This window comes from Stenella coeruleoalba (assembly GCF_951394435.1).
Source record: "Stenella coeruleoalba genome assembly, chromosome: 4".
Classification (NCBI taxonomy): Eukaryota; Metazoa; Chordata; class Mammalia; order Artiodactyla; family Delphinidae; genus Stenella; species Stenella coeruleoalba.
The window spans coordinates 12,910,222-12,929,452 of record NC_137149.1 but is presented as its reverse complement, the minus strand read 5'-3'; the positions used below and the strand labels follow the sequence as shown (position 1 = coordinate 12,929,452).

The window sequence follows — 19,231 nt, the reverse complement described above, 5'->3', positions numbered from 1 at the left end:
ATCCTACAGCCTGTGGAATGAAAACTACATTCAGAGAAAGACAGACAAAATGAAAAGACAGAGGGCTATGTACCAGATGAAGGAACAAGATAAAACCCCAGAAAAACAACAAAATGAAGTGGAGATAGGCAACCTTCCAGTAAAAGAATTCAGAATAATGATAGTGAAGATGATCCAGAACCTTCGAAAAAAATGGAGGCAAAGATCTAGAAGATGCAAGAAATGTTTAACAAAGACCTAGAAAAATTAAAGAACAAACAAACAGAGATGAACAATACAATAACTGAAATGAAAAATACACTAGAAGGAATCAATACCAGAAAAACTGAAGCAGAAGAACGGATAACTGACCTGGAAGACAGAATGGTGGAATTTATGCCATGGAACAGAATAAAGAAAAAAGAATGAAAAGAAATGACAGCCTAAGAGACCTCTGTGACATTAAATGCACCAACATTTTGCATTATACGGGTTCCAGAAGAAGAGAGAGAGAAAGGACCCGAAAAAATATTTGAAGAGCTTATAGTCGAAAACTTCCCCAACTTGGGAAAGGAAAGAGCCACACAAGTCCAGGAAGTGCAGAGTCTCAGGCAGGATAATTGCAAGGAGAAACAATCTGAGACACATAGTAATCAACCTGACAAAAATTAAAGACAAAAAATTATTAAAAGTAACAAGGGAAAAATGACAAATAACATACAAGGGAACTTCCATAAAGTTAACAGCTGATTTCTCAGCAGAAACTCTACAAGCTGGAAGGGAGTGGCACGATATATTTAAAGTGATGAAAGGGAAGAAGCTACAACCAAGATTACTCTAACTAGCAAGGATCTCATTTAGATTTGATGGAGAAATCAAAAGCTTTACAGATAAGCAAAAGCAAAGAGAATTCAGCACCACCAAACCAGCTCTACAACAAATGCTAAAGGAACTTCACTAAATGGGAAACACAAGAGAAGAAAAGGACCTACAAAAACAAACCCAAAACAATTAAGAAAATGGTCATAGGAACATACATATTGATAATTACCTTAAATGTGAATGAGTTAAATGCTCTAACCAAAAGATACAGGCTCACTGAATGGATACAAAAACAAGACATATATATATATATATATATATATATATATATATATATATATATATATATATATATATATATATGCTGTCTACAAAAGACCCACTTCAGACCTAGGGACACATACAGGCTGAAAGTGAGGGGATGGAAAAGATATTCCATGCAAATGGAAATCAAAAGAAAGCTGGAGTAGCAATTCTCATATCAGGCAAAATAGACTTTAAAATAAAGAATGTTACAAGAGACAAGGAAGGACACTACATAATGATCAAGGGATCAATCCAAGAAGAAGATATAACAATTATAAATATATATGCACCCAACATAGGAGCACCTCAATACATAAAGCAAATGCTAACAGCTATACAAGAAGAAATCGACAGTAACACAATAACAGAGGGATAATTTAACACTTCACTTACACCAATGGACAGATCATCCAGACAGAAAATTAATAAGGAAACACAAGCTTTAAATGATGCAATAGACCAGATTGATTTAATTGATATTTGTAGGACATTCCATCCAAAAACAGCAGATTACACTTTCTTTTCAAGTGCACACAGAACGTTCTTCAGGATAGATCACATCTTGGGTCACAAATCAATTCTCAGTAAATTTAAGAAAATTGTAATCATATCAAGCATCTTTTCCGACCACAACACTATGAGATTAGAAAGAAATTACAGGGAAAAAAACTTTAAAAACACAAACACATGGAGGCTAAACAATATGATACTAACTAACCAAGAGATCATGAAAAAATGAAAGAGGAAATCAAAAAATACCTAGAGACAAATGACAACGAAAACAAGACGATCCAAAAGCTATGGGATGCAGCAAAAGCAGTTCTAAGAGGTAAGTTTATAGCTATACAAGCCTACCTCAAGAAACAAGAAAAATCTCACATAAACAATCTAACCTTACACCTAAAGGAACTACAAAAAGAACAAACAAAACCGAAAGTTAGTAGAAGGAAAAATATCATAACGATCAGAGCAGAAATAAATGAAATAGAAACAAAGAAAACAATAGCAAAGATCAATAAAACTAAAAGCTGGTTCTTTGAGAAGATAAACAAAATGGATGAACCTTTAGCCAGACTCATCAAGAAAAAGAGAGAGAGAACTCAACACAATAAAACTAGAAATGAAAAAGGAGAAGTTACAATGGACACCACAGAAATACAAAGCATCATAAGACTACTACAAGCAACTCTATGCCAATAAAATGGACAACCTGGAAGAAATGGACAAATTCTTAGAAAGGTATCACCTTCCAAGACTGAACCAGGGAAAAAGATAAAATATGAATAGACCAATCACAAGTAATGAAACTGTGATTAAAAATCTTCCCAAAAACAAAAGTCTAGGACCAGATGGCTTCACCAGTGAATTATATCAAACATGTAGAGAAGAGGTAACACCAATCTTTCTCAAACTCTTCCAAAAAACTGCAGAGGAAGGAACACTCCCAAACTCACTCCACGAGGCCACCATCATCACCATGATACCAAAACCAGAGAAAGATACTTCAAAAAAAGAAAATTATACACCAATATCACTGATGAATATAGATGCAAAAATCCTCAACAAAATACTAGCAAACAGAATCCAACAACACATTAAAAGGATCATACACCATGATCAAGTGGGGTTTATCCCAGGGATGCAAGGATTCTTCAGTATATGCAAATCAATCAATGTGATACACCATATTAGCAAATGGAAGAATAAAAACCATATGATCATCTCAATAGATGCAGAAAAAGCTTTTGACAAAGTTCAACACCCATTTATGATAAAAACTCACAGGAAAGTTGGTATAGAGGGAACCTACCTCAACATAATAAAGGCCATATATGACAAACCCACAGCAAACATCATTCTTAATGGTGAAAAACTGCAAGCATTTCCTCTAAGATCAGGAAAAAGACATGGATGTCCACTCTCACCACTATTGTTCAACATCGTTTTGGGAGTCCTAGCCATGGCAATCGGAGAAGAAAAAGAAATAAAAGGAATACAAGTTTGAAAAGAAGAAGTAAAACTGTCACTCTGCAGATGACATGATACTATACACAGAGAATCCTAAAGATGCCACCAGAAAACTACTAGAGCTAATCAATGAATTTGGTAAAGTTGCAGGATACAAAATTAATGCACAGAAATCTCTTGCATTCCTATACACTAACAACGAATGATCAGAAAGAGAAATTAAGGAAACACTCCCATTCACCATTGCAACAAAAAGAATAAAATACCTAGGAATAAACCTACCTAAGGAGGTAAAAGACCTATACTCAGAAAATTATAAGACACTGATGAAAGAGATAAAAGATGACACAAACAGATGGAGAAATATACCGTGTTCTTGTATTGGAAGAATCAGTATTGTGAAAATGACTCTACTACACAAAGCAATCTACAGATTCAATGCAATCCCTATCAAATTACTAATGGCATTTTTTACAGAAGTAGAACAAGAGATCCTAAAATTTGTATGGAGACACAAAAAAACCCGAATAGCCAAAGCAATCTTGAGGGAAAAAAACAGAGCTAGAGGACTGACTCACTGACTTCAGACTATACTACAAAGCTACAGTAATCAAGACAATATGGCACTGGCACAAAAAAAGAAATATAGATCAGTGGAACAGGATGGAAAGCCCAGAGATAAATCCACACAACTATGGTCTACTAATCTATGACAGAGGAGGCAAGGATATACAATGGAGATTAGACAGTCTCTTCAGTGAGAAGTGCAAGGATAACTGGACAGCTACATGTAAAAGAATGAAATTAGAACACTCCCTAACACCATACACAAAATTAAACTCAATATGGATTAAAGACCTAAATATAAGACTGGATACTCTAAAACTCTTTGAGGAAAATCTAGGAAGAACACTCTTTTACATAAATCACAGCAAGATCTTTTTTGACCCACCTCCTAGAGTAATGGAAATAAAAATAAAGAAATGGGGCCTAATGAAACTTGAAAGCTTTTGCACAGCAAAGGAAACTATAAACAAGATGAAAAGACAACCCTCTGAGTGGGAGAAAATACTTGCAAACGAAGCAACTGACAAAGGATTAATCTCCAAAATATATAAACAGCTCATGCAGCTCAATATTAAAAAACAAACAACCCAATGAAGAAATGGGCAGAAGACCTAAATAGACATTTCTCCAAAGAAGACATACAGATGGCCAAGAAGCACATGAAAAGCTGCTCAACATCACTAGTTGTTAGAGAAATGCAAATGAAAACTACAATGAGGCATCACCTCACACCAGTTAGAATGGGCATCATCAGAACATCTACAAACAACAAATGCTGGAGAGGGTGTGGAGAAAAGGGAACTCTCTTGCACTGTTGGTGGGAATGTTAATTGATACAGCCACTATGGAGAACAGTATGGAGGTTACTTAAAAAACTAAAAATAGAACTACCATATGACCCAGCAATCCCACTCTTGAGGATGTATCCAGAGAAAACCATAATTCAAAAAGACACATGCACCCCAATGTTCATTGCAGCACTATTTACAATAGCCAGGTCATGAAAACAACCTAAATGACCATCAACAGACAAATGGATAAAGATGTGGGACATATATACAATGGAATATTACTCAGCCATAAAAAGAATGAAATTGGGTCATTTGTAGATACATGGATGGACCTAGAGACTGTCATACAGAGTGAAGTAAGTCAGAAAGAGAACAAATATCGTATGTTAACGCATATATGTGGAATCTAGAAAAATGGTACAGATGAATTGGTTTGCAAGGCAGAATTAGAGACGCAGATGTAGAGAACAAACATATGGATACCAACAGGGGAAAGCAGGGGTGGTGGGGAGGTGGTGGTGGGATGAATTAGGAGATTGGGATTGACATATATACACTAATATGTATAAAATTGATAACTAATAACCTGCTGTATAAAAAAATAAAATTAAATTTAAAAAATAGAAATAGAGCTGAAAATTTAGGTGAAATTTAGAGTTATGGACAGTGTTTAGCACACCTTTAATTGTAGGTTTTTTAAAAGTTGAAGAAATTTATATAACCTACACAAATGGAGAAAGACAAACCTCTTCCTTTAAACTGTGTAAATGTAAGTGTTCTTGGTCCCACTGTCCCTCATTCTTCGCTTCAGTCTGTTAAGTAGCCTGCAGCTTTTCTGAGAATGAGCTACTGGAAAATCACAAAGAAGATTATATAAAAATTTAAATTGGATGACATTTTAATTTGAAAATGCCCAAACTATCTGCCTAATTTCAACTCTATCATTATGATTCTCTTTTTGTTCACTTAGGCACGGACAGCACCTGGTCCTACTGCTCTCCAACAGGGATTCATTTACAGTGAGTACTACAAATCTTTAATCAAATCAACCTTTGTTTTACAGTGACCATATTTTTAAATGTAGGTTGACATGATTTTGGACATTTGAATATTTATATACTTGTTTAACCTTCATTTTCTTCTCAAAGTTCAAGGAAAAGGAAGCAAATAAAAGGGTTCAAGGGCTTGAGTAGGGCTGAAGTGCATGAGGCTAATATATATACATTTGATGTATCACCGGTGTGGCTGGTTTATGGGCGGATTATTAATATTGCTTGTTGTTTTATGTGTGCTCTTGCACATTGGATTTAATAATGATAACTACAATTCTGGGATTAAAGTTTCTCCTCAGTTCTCTAAAAAGGAGCAGCAGAGAATACTGTGTATTTAGTTGGAAAATCTTAAAATAAACAAGGACACTTCCAACAATGAGGAAGGAGAAATTTTTTTTTAAAGTGAAATAACTTCAAAATAACTGAAAAGTACAGAAAATAATGACACCCACCACTGAGATTTAACATTCCCCACCTCGATTTAACAGATATTAAAAAATAAATCCTTATAGACACAGCCAATAACTATTTCTTATCCCTTATGCTTCCTTCTCTTGGCTCCTCTTCCTACCTTTTCCAGTTTTTTCAACTTTCAGTATTCTAAAGTTGGTTTGTATCATTTTCATAGTGTTTTCTTGCCTTTTTAAACATGTGTGTATCCATAAAAACAGTTTTTTAAATATCTTAAAAGTTTAAAAAATTGTATATTCTTCTTAATAAATTGGGAAGAGCCATTAATTAAGATGTTTTTGTAAATAGAATCAAGGGCAGATATATATATACATAGATATAGATATATGGCAAAAGTCAAATATTTTCCAAATTCACGTATTTTGCAGTTGTTCACACGTTTTATTCTAATATGTAAAATTGACATGTTCCTCAATTGGTGGACAATCAGGTCGTGTCCCTAGATTTTTTTTAAATAAATTTATGTATGTATTTATCTTTGGCTGCGTTGGGTCTTCGTTGCTGCATGTGGGCTTTCTCTGGTTGTGGTGAGTGGTGGGCTCTACTCTTTACTGTGGTGCACTGGCTTCTCATTGCAGTGGCTTCTCTTGTGGCAGAGCACAGGCTCTAGGCGTGTGGGCATCAGTCGCTGCAGCACGCGCGGGCTCAGTAGTTGTGGTGCACGGGATTAGCTGCTCTCCAGCATGTGGGATCTTCCCCGACCAGGGATTGAACCCATGTTCCCTGCATTGGCAGGCGGATTCTTAACCACTTCTCCACCAGGGAAGTCCTTCAGTAGATTTTTAAACCATGTGCCTTTTACAAATAATTTTTTTAATGATAAAATTGCTTTTAAAAAAAAATCTAGGCCTGTGCTCTAGAGCCCGCGAGCCACAACTACTGAGGCCCGTGCGCCTAGAGCCCGTGCTCCGCAACAAGAGAAGCCACCGCAGTGAGAAGCCCGCGCACTGCAATGAAGAGTAGCCCCCGCTCGCTGCAGCTAGAGAAATCCCGCGCACAGCAACGAAGACCCAATGAAGCCAAAAATAAAATAAATAAAATACATAAATTAAAAAAAAAACTACTGAAAGGCTTATAGGACTGAATACAATATACCTTTGGCCCATTATTCCTCCCTCCGGTCTTGTTCCATGGGCAACTGCTTTCAACAGTTTTAGCTGCCTTTTCTAGTTTTCATATTTAAAATACTTGGTGTGTGTTTTGGTAATTCTTTTTAATCATTAAGAAAAGACACAGTAGAAGATGTATCTTTTTTCTAGTAGAAATACATTCAGACATAAACTTTTTGTTGTCAAGGATATCTCAAAGAGTGTGTGCTAAGAAGGTCAAGATTAAAGGTTTGATGTATATGTTGGCCAGTTATTCTCTGTGTGGTCTATGAATGTAGATTACAACCCTAACTTTTGTCATGACAGCTTTTCACATGTGTATTCTTTCGGTTTGAAACATCTCAGAAAATGGGGAAGCAAGGAAAAAACCAGAAGTCTGTTGTAAAATTGCTGACAGTGGTAGAAATATAGGACTTAGGATCTGAAATAATGACCTGTCTATAAAAAGTGTAACACGCTATTGAGGAGTTCTCTTCCAGCTCTAGAAACAAAATTCTTAGCAAAGGACCATACCCACTGTATGGACAGTGGCCTTATCACTGGAGTTTACAAAGAATTGCTCACTCTATTAGGATGGCTTGTTTTACTTTGTTTTGTTATTTAAATTTTGGAGCAAGGGGAAATAAAAAGTGGTTCAAGATCTCTTGGCTATTTTATTTAAGAAAACGTCATGGAAGACTTTTGAATTGGAGGACATTTGCATTATTGATCTTACATTGTAAAATATTTCCAAGACTGTTATTTAAAAGTGGTAGTGAGTAGAAAAATTTATAAAGACTAAGGGTTAGCAATTTAAAAAAGTAAAAGGTAGGAAAGAAGATAATTTCTTTTTAATGGTAAGAGAATAATTTGTTATTGGTCATTTGTTTCCCTCAGAACCATGCCCAGATATAGTCCTATGTTTTTTTAAAATATTATTTTATTGTGGTAAGAACAGAAAACATGAGACCTACCTTCTTAAATTTTTGAGTGTATAATATGTTGTTGTTGACTGTAGGTACAGTGTTGTACTGCAGACCCCTAGAACTTATTCATTTTGCTAAACCAAAACTTTATGCTTATTGATTAGTAATTCGTCATTTCACATTCCTCCCGCCCCTGGATTTTACTCTTTGATTCTATGAAGTTGACTATTTTAGACACTTCATGTAAATGGAATCATACTACGTTTGTCTTTCTGTGACTGGCTTATTATTTCACTTAGCATAATGTCCTCAAGATTCATCCATGTTGTAACATATTGCAGAATTTCCTTCTTTTTAAAAGTCCGAATAGTATTTCACTGTATGTATATACTACATTTTCTTTATTCATTCATGGCGGGGAATAATCTTAAGCGAAATAGCAAGACATACTAAAGATTGACTTATCTGTTGAATTTTCTTAGATCAGCACTGTCCAATAGAAATTTCTGTGATGTTGGAAAATGTGCTGTGTATGCTCTGCCCCAAATGGTAGCCACTAGCCACACGAAATGTGGCTATTGCAACTGAGAAACTAAATTTTAACTTTATTTAATTTTAATTAATTCAAATTTAAGTTTAAATTGCCAGGTGTTGCTAATGGCTACAGTATTGAACAGTGAAGTTCTAGAAAAAGTATCACGTAGACAGAGGTATGACATCTTCTCTTTTCTTTTCTTTTTATTATTTTTTAATAAGTGGCAGAGTGACATTCAAACCCACTCTGGCTCTAGAACTCTTTTTTTAAAATTAATTTGTTTATTTTTGGCTGCCTTAGGTCTTCCTTGCTGCGCGTGGGTTTTCTCTAGTTGCGGCGAGCAGGGGCTACTCTTTGTTGCAGTGCATGGGCTTCTCATTACTGTGGCTTCTCTTGTTGTGGAGCAGGGCTCTAGGTGCATGGGCTTCAGTAGTTGTGGCATGAGGGCTCAGTAGTTGTGGCTCACAGGCTCTAGAGTGCAGGCTCAATAGTTGTGGCACACGGGCTTAGATGCTGCGTGGCATGTGGGATCTTCCCGGACCAGGGACGGAATCCATGTCCCCTGCACTGGCAGGCGGATTCTTAACCACTGCGCCACCAGGAACGTCCCCTCTTTTGTTTTAAATGTAGTTGTGCTTTTTGATCCTTAATGTGCTTGAGAAGACATGAATATAGCTAGCATTCCAACTGTGAAAGTAGAAAGGAGAGAAAAGTTATGAAAGGAATGTTTTAAAAAACCGATCTATGTATTGTTTGAGAACGACTTAATATAAAATATGCTGGTTTAATACCATTAAATTACATATATATGTGCATATAAATATATAAAATATGATAAAAATAAAAATTTAACATATGCACACTAAGCTACATAACATAAAGCTACCTAATATATATACTGCTAATTTAATACCATTAAACTGTGTGTTTATATACTTGTGTTATAGATACATGATATATATTATATCTGACAAAAAAGAATATACTAAAATCAACTCTAGAAGATGTGGGTATCATAATATTAATGAAGATTAAGGGTAATTTGAAATTTTGGTGGTCTTATGCACATTTATGCTATCTACCAATAAAGAATTCAGAGTAATTAAGATAGAGGAAAAAACAAGGGAGAGTGACGGAGGGAAAGACCCATTAAAACAACTTGGGTCTCTTGCAAGACAGGATACTGCTTGATAAAGTGTGAAGAGAGGATAGAAGAAGGAACAAAACAATTCTTGAAATCTGTCCTTTTGAGTATTTTGAGTTAGAATGAACCAGAATTGATAGAGGCCTGCTTTCACTAATGAGAATTTAATTGTCTTGTGCAATGTTCCAATAATGAAAATACATTAATTGACAATTGATATTCTTATAAAGTAAGACTAAAAGGATTGAGATAGAATTTTCTGCAAGGTAAGTGATGAACATTGGAGTCAAATGGACATGGGTACAAACTCCGAGCCAGCTCTGTTGCTTAGTTGCTGTGTGACTTTGGATGAGTGACCTAACCTTTCTGACACTCAGTTTCCTTTATCTGTGAATTGGAGAGAATAAAAACAATCACTTCAAAGGTTTTTAGAGATGATGAAATGAGACAGTGAATGTCAGGCAGTATATTAAAAGTTTAGTGCATAGAATAAGCCTTGAAATTGTAGTTAATATTAACTGTTGATGAAAATGTTAAAAGAAATATAAATTAGAAGAAGCAGAGCATTGCAAATTCCATGTGTTGCATTTCAAGTATGGTGATGAAAATATAACTTAGCAAATACTTTTGAAAAAGAGATACTATCCAAATAAAGATGAATGGAGGTATGGAAAATTCCTGAGGGAAAAGTGTGAAATTTATGAATTTGAAGTAAGGAGGTTATTAGAGAAGATGTGAAAATTTTATTATAATTTAAAATCTCAGGAGGAAGGTTATGGAAATGGAGAAAATGGTGCTTTAAAAAAAGATTTATGGAGTGGGAAGGAAGCCTGAGTTGATAGGAAGTAGAAATGGAGAAAGTACTTGGTTGTAGAATGCACACATGTTTTTAGGCTTTCTGGGAACAAGGCAAGGAAAATAGTCCATCATGATCGCTGAGGTCCTACATACAGAAAGGATAAACTCCATAAAAGACCTATCTGAAGGCTTTTTCCATACACTATAATATCCCAGTGATGAAAGAAGAAATTTTTAAGAAGTGGCAGGAAATCAGAAATCGATAAGACACATGTATGCTTTATATCTACTATATAAAGCACTTTCCCCTAATTCATCTCCATAGTATTCTCTTAAATCCTTTCTTGTTTGATTTCTAATAGGAAAACTCTACACTTGCAGCTCCTTTTTCTTATGTGTGTTTATTTCTCAGAATCTTGTATTTTGGTTTTTGTGTGTTGAAGTTATCTTGGTCAACAGATTTAATGGAATTTTCTCATTCTTCCTGATTTCTATGCAGCATGTGACATTGATGATCATTTCTTTCTTCTTGAGATTCTTTTCAGACTCCTCCTATTCTCTGATTAGTCCTTTCTGATCTCATTATTTTCTTTAATTCCAGCCCTCCAAATATGTCTTCTCTTTGTTTCTGCTGTTAGGTCTCTTGTTTTTACATCCCCACTGTGACCATCTGATCCTCTTCCATGCCTTCAACCTTAATTTCTGTTCAGATTTCTCAAACATCTATATAACTGGGCTAAAGTTTTCTCCAGAGCATCAGTCCTACATTCCTAGTAATGTTTACTGCGTATCTGCATCTGGGTATCCTGACAGCAACTCAGACTTAACATTACTGAAACTAACTTATCAGTTTCCAGGTCTTGGTTGTGCACCTCTACCTAAAGTTGCACCATTATTTTCTAAATCAGGCAGACAAGAAACTTCTGCCATCTTTGATTGTTCCATCTCTCTTGCCTGTTATATACAACCAGTTGCCATGCCTTGTAACTTCGCGGAGTTTTGCTATGCAGCGGTCTGTGAAGTAGTGTGAATGACCACTGAATGGAATTGCTATATACTGAACCAAACGTAACAAATAGTGATTAGAAGGTCCATTAGAACCCTAGGCATTCCCTGATAGTAGGTTAGTCATGTGAGGGAATGAGTATTGGAAATAAAGCCTGGCTGGACCGTAAAGTAGGAAGTTATGGAAGATGGAGAGAGCAAAGGGCCATGGGCCCAGGAAACTAGGCATTCACATAATCTCCAACCTCTTGACAAATGCAGCGCTTGAGCCATGCGTCTCAGAACAGGTGCCTCTGCAAAGCTTTGTTAGAGTTCTGTGAATAGCAATGTCTGTGTAAACATCTCTGAATATCCTAACAGATTCTCAGTGCTATTTGGATATGAATAGGACAAGAGAAAAACATTTAGTTAAAAATTACAGATATGATTTCTTTAATTTTCTTTTTTTTTCCCACTATAGAACATTTGAAAGGAAGTGATTTGAAGAGCAAGCTGGGCCTTTGTGATTGGCCCAAATAAAGTATAGTGTAGTGTTGTATTTTGTTGCCTTCCTGCTTTTAATAAATAGAGGCCACATTTTATCAGCTGTTTTCCTGAACCACACTACCTGGCATCTCAGGGTTACATTTTGGTCATCTGTTTTTTTTTTTAACTCCCTTCCCTTCTCCAATGGGTTGATAACAATATAGCAATGCCCATTTATGCAGTATCTTTTATTTTTAAGTAAAGCAAATGGATTTTTGCATCTTGCCTTACTGACAAGTTTGCAAATGACCAATCTTTGCTCTTTTTTCTCCCTCCCAATTTTTCATGGTGGTAATTAAGGACTGTAAATTTCACTTTATCATTTGTGTTAGGAATAGTAGCATAAATCATAGTAATAGCACCGTTCATTTCAGTAATGCCAGCCTGCCTGCAAATCACTTGTAAATTTGTTCCATGGTTGTACCTCTATCAAATTAATCAAAAAACCACCTGCATACATTTCCTGAGCTTATTTCGAAGGCTTAGTAACAGTGAGGAAGAAAGACCATTGCTGACCTTTGCATTTTTATTTGTTTGTGAGCTCTGAATGGCTCGTGCATACGTTTTCGTTTTGAACCCTGGCTAACATCTAACTGAGCATTGTATGTAATGCTTTTTTTTTTTAAACACAGGTTGGGATTTGTGCCCCAAATAATATACCTGCCAGATCGTCCTACTGTGGTTCATACGTAGTAATAATAATGTTTGATTGGACATAAAATTGTATTCCATTTAAGAATTTGTGAGAAGTAATACTTTTCTGCTGAAAAAGGATTTTTCAAGTGAGCATAATTGTTTTCAACGTTGGGAAGTTAGGCAACAGTCACTTACTCTTGTCCCCTGTACCCAGGAAGGTGATACCAATGTGTTATTCTGAATATGGAGGAAAAAAGAGAATCTTTCCTTATGTTCCTGCTTATGCTTTCTGGACAATAGCTAAGACAACTCCAGTTCAGGTGAGGCTGGCTCCAGTGCACTGTTTATATAACATGTTGAGTTCTATCCTGGATATAGTGTCTTCTTTGGGGGAACTTCCTGATGTACAATATTCATGTCCAACTTACTTCTAACTTATTGATCCTGCCCTAAGAGGAGAAAGGGGAATTTAAATTTAGTAATGGCTTACTGTTAGTCTTACCCTGAGTCAAACATTCTTAGAGGAAAAAACACAGGTTATTTATTTTAATTTTACATTTTGGAATTACGAAGATGAGACAAAATCCAGTTCTAGAGCTCAGATAATAAAAATATAATAATAAACATGATTTATAACTTTATATTTTTATGTATACTTTCTGTTTCTGATATATAAGCTTGGTTTTGAGAAGTTATTACCTGTATGTGGACTCAGTATTTCAGTGAGTTTTCATTGTAGATTCTTTAAGGTTAGCATAAGAAATCAGACATAAGTATAGGGGTCTTAACTTTCATAAACAGCTTGCTTTTGCATCTAATTAAAAAGATAATGACAAGGTTCCTTTAAATTCTTAGTAGTTATAGTATTTAGTTTTAGTCTCTGTATATTTTCCACTCTAGTCTCTACTGTTTAAATAGTCTATATTGAAGACTTCACACTTGTGAAGTTGGAATAGTCTTTTGAGCAAATCCACTCACTAGTTTTTCTATTCTCCCTGGATGAACGTGTAATTGGCAATAATTTACTTCAAAGAAACTCTTTTATTAGAAAAAGAAGAGACAAAAGCAACAGATGGCCTTGAATCTTGCTATTCTCTAAAGAAATTAAAGAAATAAAGAAGTAAATATTTTATTTCTATGTAGCAGAATCAGAAAGCCCAGAGTGAGTTTGATATATTTTGAAATACTGTTAAATAATTCTTTCAGTAACCGTTTTATAATTTAGTTCTAGGTATATATGCAATAATTCTCGTGGAGAAAAAGCTTTGGAAATCAATGGATTAAAATATCAGGAAATTAAGTAGAGGTTTTAAAGAGTGACAGTTCTGATTACTATGGACTCTTTCATGTGTGTGGAAGAAGCTAGTCTTGAAAACATCTGAAAGCATACCCACAAAATAAATATTTTTTATCTGTAGATCCATACATTAAAAATATATTTGTAAGTGTGTTTATAAATATGTATAAGATTAAAGCATTTTTTCATTGTCTAGTGTTGCAGTAATCCACTTTACCTAATATGAGAGAGAATAAATTAAAATTAATTTAGCCACAGGGAACCTTTTTAGCCTGTTGGATTTACTCTACTTGTGAGACTGTAAAATATTTTAGTGTTACTTCTTAAGGATAAAAGCAATAAAATTACATCTTGAAAGCCATCACATTTCATTTAACAATAAACCAGTGATTAACTGATAGGTTCTCAAAGATGGTGGAATAATGGTCTTTCCTTCTACTCCTTTCACCTCTATTCTCTTCTCAAATAAATCATTTCCAGACTGTCAGCAAGCATGAGAAACTTCTAGCTAAAGACCTTTCTCTCTTGAAGACGCTGAAAAGAGGGGCTTAGAGTGAAAAGTGCCATAACTACAATAGTAAGCGCATTCTACCAAGGATAAATAACAATTGCAAAGCCTGACAGTGAAGAGTACAGAGAGGAATTCAAGTGACTAAACCTCAAATAAAGGATTATCCTTGTTTGTGAGGAATCTGTTCCAGTAAGAAATCGATCTAGGAACCACTGCATACAAAAGCAGCTGGGCAGTTTTTTGAGCTATGGGGAAACTGCCACTGAGACCAGTAATCGTAACTGGGCAGTGACCTGCCAACAGGTCTTCAGGCCCCAGCAGCAGACCTTTTTCTGTACAGTTATTAGGCCCTGAGTCTGTTTATTTAGAGAGCAGCTGTTCTAAATCAGTGACACTCACACTGTCATTAAAATAAATCTGGTACTATATTTTTTACAGCTCTATTAATTTTACCATTTAACTTTCTACTTTGTAAAAGTGGAAAAATGAAAACTGAGAGCTGTGAGTATATTGTTTGTTAAGTAGATGCTAACCGGATTAAAATCCCATCAACGGTTGTAGTGGTTAACTGAAGCAAAGTGACAGATTTAACACTGCTGTCTATTTATGTGTCAAATAGAGTTAAATGTTTTGCTGAATTCTTAAAATGGTTTGGCTCTGTAGTATCTAGCATAATCAACACTGAAAATTGGAGCACAATTTTGTCTGAATATGTGGAAAAAGGTATGTGCACTTGAGGATCAAGAAAATTGCTACTGAAAGTGGTATGTTAAAAAATGGCTTTGATTAATGAAAACAAAGTTAGTTATTTGAATATATTTGTTAGGCAGAAATGAATTCATTCATTCATTCTTTCATTCATTCATTTACCAGACTTTCACTGAGTACCTTTTGTGGGCCTGGCTCTGTGTTAGGGGCAGAGGATACAAAGTCAAATAACGTGTAGTCTCTGCTCTCTTGGAGCTTTTGCTCCAGTGACATGTATCCACTTTTTCAAAATGTTTTGTTAATTTAGTTAATATTGATTGGATTTCTTAAAAACAAGTTTTCTCCAAATTTTTTTTGGTATATGTTTTCTTTATATCTACTTTAAATATCTCTGCTTCTGTTTTGGAATAAAAAAATAAAAAGCAGAGCAAAACAAAACAACAACACCAAGCCATGCTACTACACTGGGAGTCTTAGCTCCGAAAGGAAGAACCTCCTTAGCTCCAAAAGGAAGAAAAAAAATTTTTCTTCTATGTTAGAAACTATACCTTTTCTTTGAGGATGGTTCTTTAGGTTAGAAGTTCATTGATACACCAGTGCCACCTGCAAAATCTGCTACAATGTTAATAAACTAATACATTTCACATTTTTAGCTGTAGGTGTACAATTTTATGGGGCATTATTATAGAGGTTTAAATAAGAAGAATTTGGTCTTTATGTGAGAGCCATTACAATCCTTCCCAAATAGTAAACATTACTATTTGAAGAAAGAAAATAGGCTATTAAACTGCGTTGAAGTCATCAATGTCAACTTTCAACTTTTCTGGCTCAGGTTTACCTGTATTTAGTATTATCAGTTCTACTCTGATTGAACACCCTTGGCATTATGTATGGGGCTTGATAAATATGGGGATTCACCGGCTGATTCATTCATTCAACAAATATTTTGTGAGCATTTACCACGTACAGGGTGTTGTTCATGTGGCTGGGGTTATATGTGTGAAAAAGACCGTCAGAGCTCCTTCCTTCAAGGACCTCACATTCCAGGGGAAGTCTTGACTAGCAAAGAGTTCAGGTGGGGAAAATCCTAATGATTCTGTCCACAGAATGAACTATCTATCTTCAGGGAATGAAACACTGCAGTGTGGGACTTAATAGCTCATACATTATTCTTTTAACTGATACTTAGTGTGCATCTACTGTGTGCAAGGCACTGTTCTAGGCATTGGATCTTCTCTTAATATTCAGATTTAGGAGATCTTGAAAGGCTCCTAGGAATTTGTATTTTTCTAAATACCTTACAATCACGCAATTTTTTTAAAATGACCACTTTAATCAATTCCTCTCAAATATAAATGATCTTGGCTAGGTTTGTAATAAGAACTATGTGACAGAAAATTCACAGTGGGAAGCAACAGCTAGTACACTATGATGATGCCTTCTATTATGTGTTGCTAATTGATAGAAGACTATTGTAATCTTTTTTTTTTTTTTGGCCACGCTACGCGGCTTGTGAGATCTTAGTTCCCTGACCAGGGATCAAACCCTGGCAGTTGAAGCACAGAGTCCTAACCACTGGACCACCAGGAAATTCTCTATTGTAATCTTAATCAGGCAAAGTTGATGGCCAAGATGGTGTTTCAGGAAGAATGTTGAAGAGCTTCACTTATTTTCTTGCTGGAATGAAAATCTATCCTAGTTACAAAGAAACTGTGCAGGAATGCCTCAGTGAGAGGCAAAGCTTTTCTCAAACAAGCTTCTCTGGTTCTACTCAAATGCTTAAACAAGCCCTTCTGCGACATTGCAGAAATAGTCACCATAAACCTTGAAGAGATTGTCCTGCAATATTTTGAGGACCAGATTTTAATGTGGCTCCTGAATCAGGTTTAAATTTTTCCAATTAAAAAAATAATAAACCATGAGCAGTTCAGCAGGAAAAACAAGTAGGGTTTGAGAGGGTAGGTGGAAGGCTGATGATGCTGCAGTTGGGGAGTCAAGGGAGCTCTCTTTTGTGGTAACACATAAATGGCATATTGGTTCCCTCTTGCAGCTACTATATGGAATCTTTTGCTTCACCACTTAGAGCAGAATTTAAAGAAATTAGCAGCAGAATATCCAAATGTTGGGAGGTAGAGGAAGGGAAGGGCTGGGGGTGGGCGAAGAGCACAGAAATAGCTACTTCAATCTATGACAAGCACGTTTACAGTTTTTCTCAGGATCTTGCCTGCTGCCTAATATAACAGGAAGGTCACTTTGACAGAGTCACTTTGAGAAGCAAGAAAGATGATACTGTGAATAATTAAGGATGTTAAATCAACCACAGTCATACAGTTCCCTTTGAATATACTCATTTATTCATATATTACTTGGCCTAATGCTCATTAGTCATTCCACAAATGTTAAGTGTGCTAGACAATGGGAACATGTTGGTGTAGAAGGTGGGCATCCTCTTTGACCTCTTAGAATTGTACTCTTCTCAAGCAGAAGGGAATAGCAGATGGTAAATAAAAAGGTTATTCATCTGGATAATGATTTACTGCTATAGTCTGGGTTCTAAACATAAATCAGTTTTTCTGCAGTGCTTTCAGCAAATCAAAAACGGCATCCTGTTCTTCTCTTGGTAAATGGTAAAGGGATTTAAGATGATTGCCTTAGGTGTCTGCTGTTACTCAAGAGTCGCTTTTATGCATGTAGCTAGAATATCAGCTCTGTGAGGGCAAGGACTTTGTTTTGTTGACCCAGTATGCCCAGTTCCTTGAAAAGTGTCTGTCACATGGCAGGCATTTAATAAATACTCATTGAATGACAGTCCAGAGCTTGATAAAGTCAGGAATTGATTTAAGTTTCTTGATATAGAAGCAAGTGGAATGAGGAGAAGATAATGGTGTTCTATTTAGATCCTAACATTTGTTGAAGCTCAGTGGGCTCAGATCTTTATAAAAATATCTTTTTTCGAAAATGGCTTTTGGAAAAATGGCATCCGTATGATACACTTAGCATGTTAAAATGAATCAAGAAATTATAGTCATAATGGAGAACTCTTAGGAATTTCTGTTTTGAAAGTAGGTCAAGCAAGTTACTCAAGTTCGTCCTGGCCGCAGAATAGTATATTGTATTCCATTAATTTGACAATGGACCCTTTATTTTTATAGTGCTCTTAAAAAAAAAAAAAATTCTAAAAGGGAGACAACTATTGGCAGCTCTATGGAGTTACAGTAGAGCTAGTTCCCGAGCATCCCTGGATAAAATTCCTCACATACTTTCTTCTCTAGATGCAGAGTAGACTGTCAAGGGAAATGACTGTGATCAGTGGAATATGTTTATCATAGATTATCATAGATTTTGGCTTAGTCTCTTCACAGAGGTTGTCAGTTGTCCTGTGGACAACACTGTTACAGCAGTTCTCCGAACAGTTTTTAAAAATTGAGTTTTCTCAGTCTCTGAGGGAGAGCAGAGAGGGTAATTTGGCTCTTGACCAGCACTTTTTCCAAATGGGTAATTTTTAGAATGGGATTGTCAGTGATTCTGGCCAACTTCAGTTGATATTAGATTCTTCATTAGGGTTGACAGGATCTGTCTGGGAACGGGGAAGGAAGTCTACGGGGAGATAATCTAAGTAAAAAAGGAATCCAGTATTCTCTATCTGGGACATGGATTGTTTCCAAAACCTATCCCTTTTATGCCTTATATTAATAAGCATTAATGAGATGAACCATTTAGAAAGGTAAAAATTGATGTCAGCAAAAAATTTCTAAAAACTTACTTACAAAACTGATAAAATAGTTGTTGATGAATGAGTGAACGTGACCAATATAATAAATATGATCAGCTTCTGAAATGGTGACAAAGAATGAAATAATTAACTCGAGCAGGTAGGGGCATATGAATTCCATTAGAACTTGTCTCTGTGATTCAGGTCAGGTTCCTTGGGCTAAGGTGACTGCTTAACAGGTCTCCATAGTCTGGGTTTGCCTGCCAGGGATCAGCATAGATATTAACAACTACAATAAATTTAGGGCTAATGAGCAAACAAAGCAGTTTCCGTTGCTTTTCCTTAGAGCTCCAAGCATGAAGAACCAGTGTTTAGGTCAGCAGTATCATT

At 35.6% G+C, this 19,231-nt stretch overlaps 1 protein-coding gene across 7 annotated transcripts in view; it reads left to right on the top strand.

The window, feature by feature from the left end:
- Window positions 1-19,231, top strand: part of LOC307185291 (UPF0462 protein C4orf33) — a 545,785-nt gene that overhangs the window by 67,157 nt on the left and 459,397 nt on the right. For 4 of the 7 annotated variants that reach the window (XR_013827941.1, XR_013827942.1, XR_013827943.1 and 1 more), the window contains one exon: window positions 5,404-5,656. The gene's annotated coding sequence lies outside the window, so the exon portion shown is untranslated. Of the gene's footprint in view, window positions 1-5,403; window positions 5,657-19,231 lie in introns of those variants that run through there. The other 3 variants (XR_013827938.1, XR_013827939.1, XR_013827940.1) reach the window with 1 other exon arrangement.